The sequence below is a fragment of the Protomyctophum parallelum genome, assembly GCF_964188405.1.
Source record: "Protomyctophum parallelum genome assembly, chromosome: 3".
NCBI classification, from domain to species: Eukaryota; Metazoa; Chordata; class Actinopteri; order Myctophiformes; family Myctophidae; genus Protomyctophum; species Protomyctophum parallelum.
The window spans coordinates 25,421,682-25,428,588 of record NC_139698.1 but is presented as its reverse complement, the minus strand read 5'-3'; the positions used below and the strand labels follow the sequence as shown (position 1 = coordinate 25,428,588).

General features: G+C 45.3%; 1 pseudogene across 1 annotated transcript; it reads left to right on the top strand.

The window, feature by feature from the left end:
- Positions 1–1,027: 1,027 nt before the first annotated feature.
- LOC310856619 (G2/mitotic-specific cyclin-B2-like) lies at positions 1,028–6,670 on the top strand (annotated as a pseudogene). The gene is made up of 8 exons: positions 1,028–1,063; positions 2,255–2,316; positions 3,926–4,025; positions 4,564–4,721; positions 4,808–5,049; positions 5,718–5,858; positions 5,979–6,086; positions 6,539–6,670. The product of its transcript is annotated as a G2/mitotic-specific cyclin-B2-like (transcript).
- The last annotated feature ends 237 nt before the right edge of the window (positions 6,671–6,907 follow it).

Sequence of the window (6,907 nt, the reverse complement as noted above, 5' to 3'; positions counted from 1 at the left end):
AACGAGCCGGCTGTCTCTGGACGTGCAGGTAAGTTCAGGGCTCGTTCCAGAAGGGAGGTAGACGTCCGCGTGGACAACCTGGTGAACCGTGCCCTGACCGCTGACGACTTCGCCATCATCACAGCGTGCGTCCCTGAACTGTACCTCCAGTTCAACGAGGTAAGTGACGTTTCCTCACTAGTAGTAGTTGAGAACCAGCTGCTCAGACCGCCGAAGGATGTCACACCCGTTGTTGAGGAGAGACCCTGTGCATGCTACTTTGACCAGCGTACTAATGAGTGGAGGCCGGTGCTTCCTTGGTATGACCGTCGTAGAAAGCAGTGGAGACCAGCTTTTATCCGTAAAGTCGCCCGGTGTCTCTGTAAGCGCTATGTCCCCAGTACTAAGACGTGGGTGCTAGTCCGCCCTCCCACGCCACCAAAAGCTGTGGTGACTACCCAGAGCAACGTTCTCTTCCAGGAGTTCTCTGGTTCCCTGGTGACTCCGTCCCACCCTGACACCCTAACGCCCCCCTTCAGGTGTTGGAACGCCCGCTGTGGCAGCCGTTATGACCTCGTGGAGGTGAACGGTCAGCAGCTGGCCAGAGTCATCTCTGGTGTCTCTGCCACATGGGAGTTGGGTGGAAGGCCAGTCCAAAGGCAGTGGCGAGTGACTGTCTATAGGTCAGACGGACAGATGCAGCTGTCCGTGTTCTGTAGCTTCCCTGAAACGTTAAGGAGGCGTATCGTCTTTAGTGACGGGGCAGAAGTGACTGAAGAGGGGGGGCTGAAGAGGAAGACCGATGTCGATGGTATTGGTCGCATCGACAGAGGCCCTCCTCGAAGCAAGACGGGTCTAAGACTGTAACTCAGACAGACCTGGGGTGCGCTGGTCATTGTAGCAGCTGCATGCACAGGGTCTTTCCTTTCCTACGGAGGTGCATCAAGTTGATCAAGGAGCTGTCTATCTCTGGACATGCAGCTAAGTTGAGGGCCAGACATTTTTATTTCATACCTTACACTTATAGATTTGTGTGGATTAATACGGAATGCTTTTAGTAGTACTTCATGAGAGGATCGACCAGGTAAGTGACTTTTCCTAGACGACAAGCAGCTCTTAAGGACCTCTGGTACAGGTTGGTTTGGTGCCTTTTCAGCAGGAAGTGGATCTTGGAGGCATTCCATGTTCCTCCACGTGCTAGGCCTCACAGATAAACTTGACACTGTCTCTCTACTCTATAGGGTTTAACTTTTAACATCAAGTAATAATAGTCGCAAAGAAAACTAATAAAGCCCAGGCGGTGCCGCAGGTTCGACTCCCGTGTCCGACAGTGCCTTTAAAAAACAAAACAATAAAAGGCGTAAGCCGCAAAAAATATATCTTAAAAAACTAATAAATAAAACCCCCTCTCTCTCCACAGAGCAGCAGAATGGAGCAGTATTGCATCAACAAAAAAAAGTAATGTCTTTGTTTGCCTGTCTGTTTTCTGCACTGACTATGTCTAGTTTGTCCACAGGTTTCTACTGACGGAGTCGTCACCAGTCAGTTGGCCTCGCGTCTGGCAGGCTAACTTGAGGTGCCCTTCAACCCTGTGATGGTCACTGGCCTTTGGCGTCTTGCGGAGCCAGGCTCTAGGTTGCGTCTTGCGCCTGAGCGTTTAGAAACGTCTGTCTATGGGGCGTCTGGGTGTGGTAAGAGGTAAAGTACTCTCCCACCACTGCAGCATTAACTGCGGTGCCTCCAACTTGGCCTGGCGCTCCATCAAACACAATTGGCCGTGTTTACGGGTGGGAACTTAATCTGGCGGTGGATCAAGTGACCGTCCCTTTTGCTGCACTGCAGAAGCTACTTGCAAGTGTATGGGAGGATGCACACAGTAGTTTATACCTCCCCAGCTGTGGGGGTGTTGGTGCCAGCAACAGGGACTCAAGGACACTTGGGGCAATTGGGAATTGGCAATGACTAAATTGGGTTCTCCTCCCATGGATTGTTGCCTTGACGTGGCGGAGGAGCTTATGTATTTCTTACCCAGAGAGCAGGTCATGGCAGTTACATGACGGACAGCTCAAACGGTAAGAGATCAACTAAGGACAATCCGTAGATAGAACAAACCTGTGTTACAGAAATCACCACAAGGGTATCCGAGACACCACTGTGGAGCATGCTAGGAGGTGTGGTGGTGGTGGAAGACCAGGCACACTGAGCAGGGACCCCAGGTAAATCACACACGCACTACTTTTCTCAAGTAGTTTCATCTCTTTTTTTCGTTTTTCAGGCCACCGTGTTTGGAGACGTCAATGACAACCTGACCATCGCTGGGGAGGATTCCACGATCCGGTGTGGAATCAGGACAGACATTTTTATTTCATACCAAACACATATAGAATTGTGTGGATTAATACAGAATGCTTTTATTAGTACTTTCATGAGAGGATTACAGTTTGAGTAAAGTTTAATCACTTGAACGAGATTCGATTGTATTTTAAGGTTAGGCAAGGAGCCAGTTGCACCACCTCACTAAACTTAGTCTCGTTATAGCTTAATGGCTTGACAAAGCCATATTTAGACGGCATGATTCTACAAATGCCTTCTAAATCCTGACAGTTTTCTGAAAAACCCATGTTTCTATGTCAGTGGTTCTCAAACTATTTCATGTCAAGGACCCCAGAATTATCTGTAATTGGCTGCCGACCCCATCTGAAAACTGTAGTTCCAGGGACACCCCCAGAAAGCAAAGGTTTGAATTAAAAACATTAGTCAAAGGTTTGCGCCACACTTTCACGATCTTTCTAAAATAGCAGATCTACAAGCTCGTAAGCATGGCAGATCTGCTATTTTTCAATATCTGAAGTACAACATAATGCTTAAAACACCAAAAGGGGCTCCTGTCCAAAATGGGTTAATGGGAAATCCTGTCAATTTCTTCAAGAGTATACACTCTGAGGCACAGACACATAAGGGTCTATTCATTGGGTACCTAAACTAAATGATTAAAAATAATCACACCCGTGTGAAGTGAGGGACGCTCTTATCATTATACATCAGCTCATGAACAACAGAATTTATGTGATTGGTTAGCTGATTTGCTAGTCTACATATGTAAATTTTCCCTTCATTGTCAATGGCATTTAATGTTTTTTGCCACAAATCATATTTGGCGGACATTTGACCTAATTTCTCCTTTCATTGAACTGATGTGATTGGTTAGACGATTTGCTTGTATACATATCGTTGCTGTCGGGAGGAAACCTCATAACTCAATTTTTTTTTAGGTTTGAGGTTTTTTTGGCATAAATCAGTGCTATTGAACACCCCGTCTGTGTGTTTCGAAAATATTGAACCAATTGAAAGTAGTAAAATGTGTTATGGACAACCTCTAAACTCCATTGGACCCTCAAAATGTCTGCTAAAGCAACTAACTCCACCACCTCATGGAAGTAATTGACAATATATTAAGTTACAACACTAACTTTGAGGAGGCTGTATTGCCTTGTGTTAAAAATATATGGTTTTCTTCCTGAAAAATGAACATTTTGGAGTTATGAGGTTTCCTCCCGACAGCAGAGTTACGACGTAAATCATCCCTTCATCAATGGCATTTAAATTTACGTCATTTGGTGGACAATCGGACATATGACCTAATTTCTCCTTTCATTGTCAATGGCAAATATGAGACGGGACAAAAGCTGTATATAGGAGGGGCTAGTCAGTGCCCCTCAAAAACACTGACAGATCTAAGCAAGACTTTAATCTACCTCCAGGGGTAATATGCTGTACATGTCTGAAGACGCCTTATTGTTAAGGTTAGGTTTGGAATTAATAGTCACATTTACAGTTGTATTACAAATGGATATTTACAGATTAAAGACCATGCATTGAAGGAAGCATGAAAGGTACCAGGTAAACATCACCCAACTTTCTTCCCACTATTGGGCTACTCTACCAGAATGCTGCTGCTTGTGCCACATGCTGCCTTGCACATCCTGCCTTGGTTCTCTAAGAAGTCCACTGTCCAGTCCTGGCTGATCCACACATCCAGAGGAGCAGTGAGTCTCACTACAACCTTTGGTTCAGGTCAAGTGTCAACCCAACATTAAATTGCATTATGTTGTATATTCACAGCGTTGCATGGGCAATATAGTGTTATGTTTGGCCATGATGAGCATGTAACAGTGGCAAGGAGAGAACTTCCCCTTTAAAGAAAGAAACATGCATCTGGCATGGTGTGGAAGAGATAGAGAGAGCTGGTTTATACCTAATGGATCTAGAGGTACGTGGTGCGAGACACTTCTTTTTTTTTTTTACTTGATGATGATGTGGTACCCGGAATGCTCGACCCAAAACACACACTCCCCATTTTCCTCCGGACCGCTCTCCCCCAGTGGTTCTTGTATTAGTTTTACTGAGGTTACGATTTGGAATGTTGGTTTTAGGTATAGTTTTACTGAAGTTAATGTTTAGGAATACCTGGTGGTGAGTTTGCCCGATTTGACCACGGGTGAGCATGTTTTGTGGAGAGTTGTTTTATTCCATGATGTGACCTGGTGTCTTGCAGGAGTGTAATGACATATTTTGTTTGTACAGGTACGTCAGGCTGTGCGACCCGGTTACATGAAGGGCTATGACATAACGCCACGCATGCGAGCTCGCCTAATCGACGGGCTGATCCAGGTTCATTCAGTGTTGCAGCTTCTGCAGCAAACACTGTAAATAACGTTACCATCTTCGATCGTTTTCGGCAGGTAAGGGCAATTTACACAATTGTTTGCATATTTTATCTGCTTGTGTTTTGCTATTTGATTTTTTTTTTTTTTTGTATTTATTACAGGTTCAGCCGGTTTCATGAACGAAGCTGCAGCTTGTTGGTGTCACTGCCATGCTGCTCGCCTCAAAGTACGAGTCAATGAGAAGAGGCGCCCTAAAGGTCTGGCACTTTGCCCGGCTCACAGACGACTGCTTCACACCCGCTCAGATTAGACAGGTGGAGTAGGTGATGCTGAGGGCCTCAACTTTGAGCTGGGGAGCCCACTGCCGTTGCACTTCCTCAGGAGAGCTTCCAAGGCTGCAACAGTGAGTTTCTGTTCACATAGTCAGAGTAAAAGTATCAATGCCGCAATGTAGGGAAACTCTGTAACAAGTTCTGGTCATAATGCATTATCACCAGCACTTGGAACATGTAAACATTTTTAGAACTTCTAGAAGTTGTCCTGCATGACTAGCCTGACCCAGAGCGAGACATTTCTCGTCTAGAGGGGCGGGTCGCGCCTCAGAAATGCGCGCACCCTGATTGGATCTCATCGATCTGTCCGTCACCCCCGGCCCCTCCTCTCCCCCCTAGTGCAGCGCTATGTCACATCATTTAGAGCGACGCCCACCCGGAAGGGTTGACTCCCACTTTTAGACTTGTTCAGCCCACGGCTTTTTCCAGGCTTTCATCTTTCGCGCAGACGAAATGAAAGCCTGGCTATCGAGGCTATGCATGACTAACATTTATAACTAGTGTTATGAAGCCTTATACGTGGATTATAAATGCAATTTTCATGCATTATAGACCTCACCCTTAAAAGTGTCACATCAGGCTTCAGAAATTGCTTTTCAATTCACCTAGGAATGTGGTTCATATTTGATTAGCAAAAATCGTGTTCTGCTTTATAAAAAAAACAATTCTAATTTCTAATCTGATATGACAATACTGTTTTGGGCTTTTCAATAGTGTTTTGTCTGTTACTCTGTTCTAGACTACTATGAAGACCTACGTGCTGGCCGAGTATCTGATGGAGTTGACACTCTTAGACTACAAGATGGTTCACTACCGGCCCTCTGATTTCGCTGCTGCTTCCCTCTGCCTCTCCCAGAGTCTGCTGGATGGCCTGCCATGGGTGAGTTTAATAGACTGAACTGATGTGGGGACGTGGATTTTCGCTTATAATAGTAGGCTACAGATGGCTAGAATGACTGTTTGTCTTAGTTCTAATTTGTTTTTGCTTCATGTGTTGCAGACTCCTACAGAAAAGTACACCACATACGACGAGGCTCACCTAAAGCCTATCATGCACCAGATGGTAAAGAATGTGGTTGTCACCAACGAGGTGAGAACAGAGTTCCAGGTGAGTTGGCGAAAAGTATTTGGAAGTTAATGGAGCACCATGGGGATGATTAAATGCTGTAGATCAAGGGGGACTGTCAACTATTTGTGGGATAGGAACTTTCAACATAAAAAATAAATAAAAGAAACTCTTCTTCCCTAGCCTTCCTATTTTGAAGGGGGCTAAGCTACAAGCTCTCAAAGCCTCCCACTGCGAGGCGTTGTTGGCTTGTGGATCGGCTTTTTTCGGCAAAGGCTTTGTGTAGAGGGAAAACTTGACATTGGCTCTGAACTTTATCTTCTCTTTTTTCCAAGTATTGAGGGTATAAGTGGTCACGTGAAGATGACAAACTAAGTATTTACAACACTGATGGTGTTGTCAAACAAGTCTGAAATCTGAAAGTTTAATCTGCAACTGAAAAATGTTGGAAGACCTCTGCTGTAGCCTCATGTCGCCCCTCCATCCTCCTGCAGCTTCTGATTGGAGCCTGTCGTGTCAACACAGAAGAGGATGCTCTGTCCGTCTCGCCCGCCTCTGCTCTTGCGCTCTTGAACTGTACAAGCCTGAAGAGCCTGTGCTGCTCATCTACTGGATATCTTCCATGATCGCCCCTTTATAATGGCATTTATCTAAATGACGGAGTGGTTGCGCAAAGACCCGCCCGGCAGCACTGTTTAATGCAATTTATTTGTGCGAGTTATACCTATTTTTTTTTATTAGTCATGACAAAGTTGTAAAAGTCAACAGTATGTCCATAAAATAAGCAAGCAGCACGCACAGACAATACACTAGTTCTTTCAATCATTTTATTATATTTTCACAATCTGATATGCCGGCTAGCC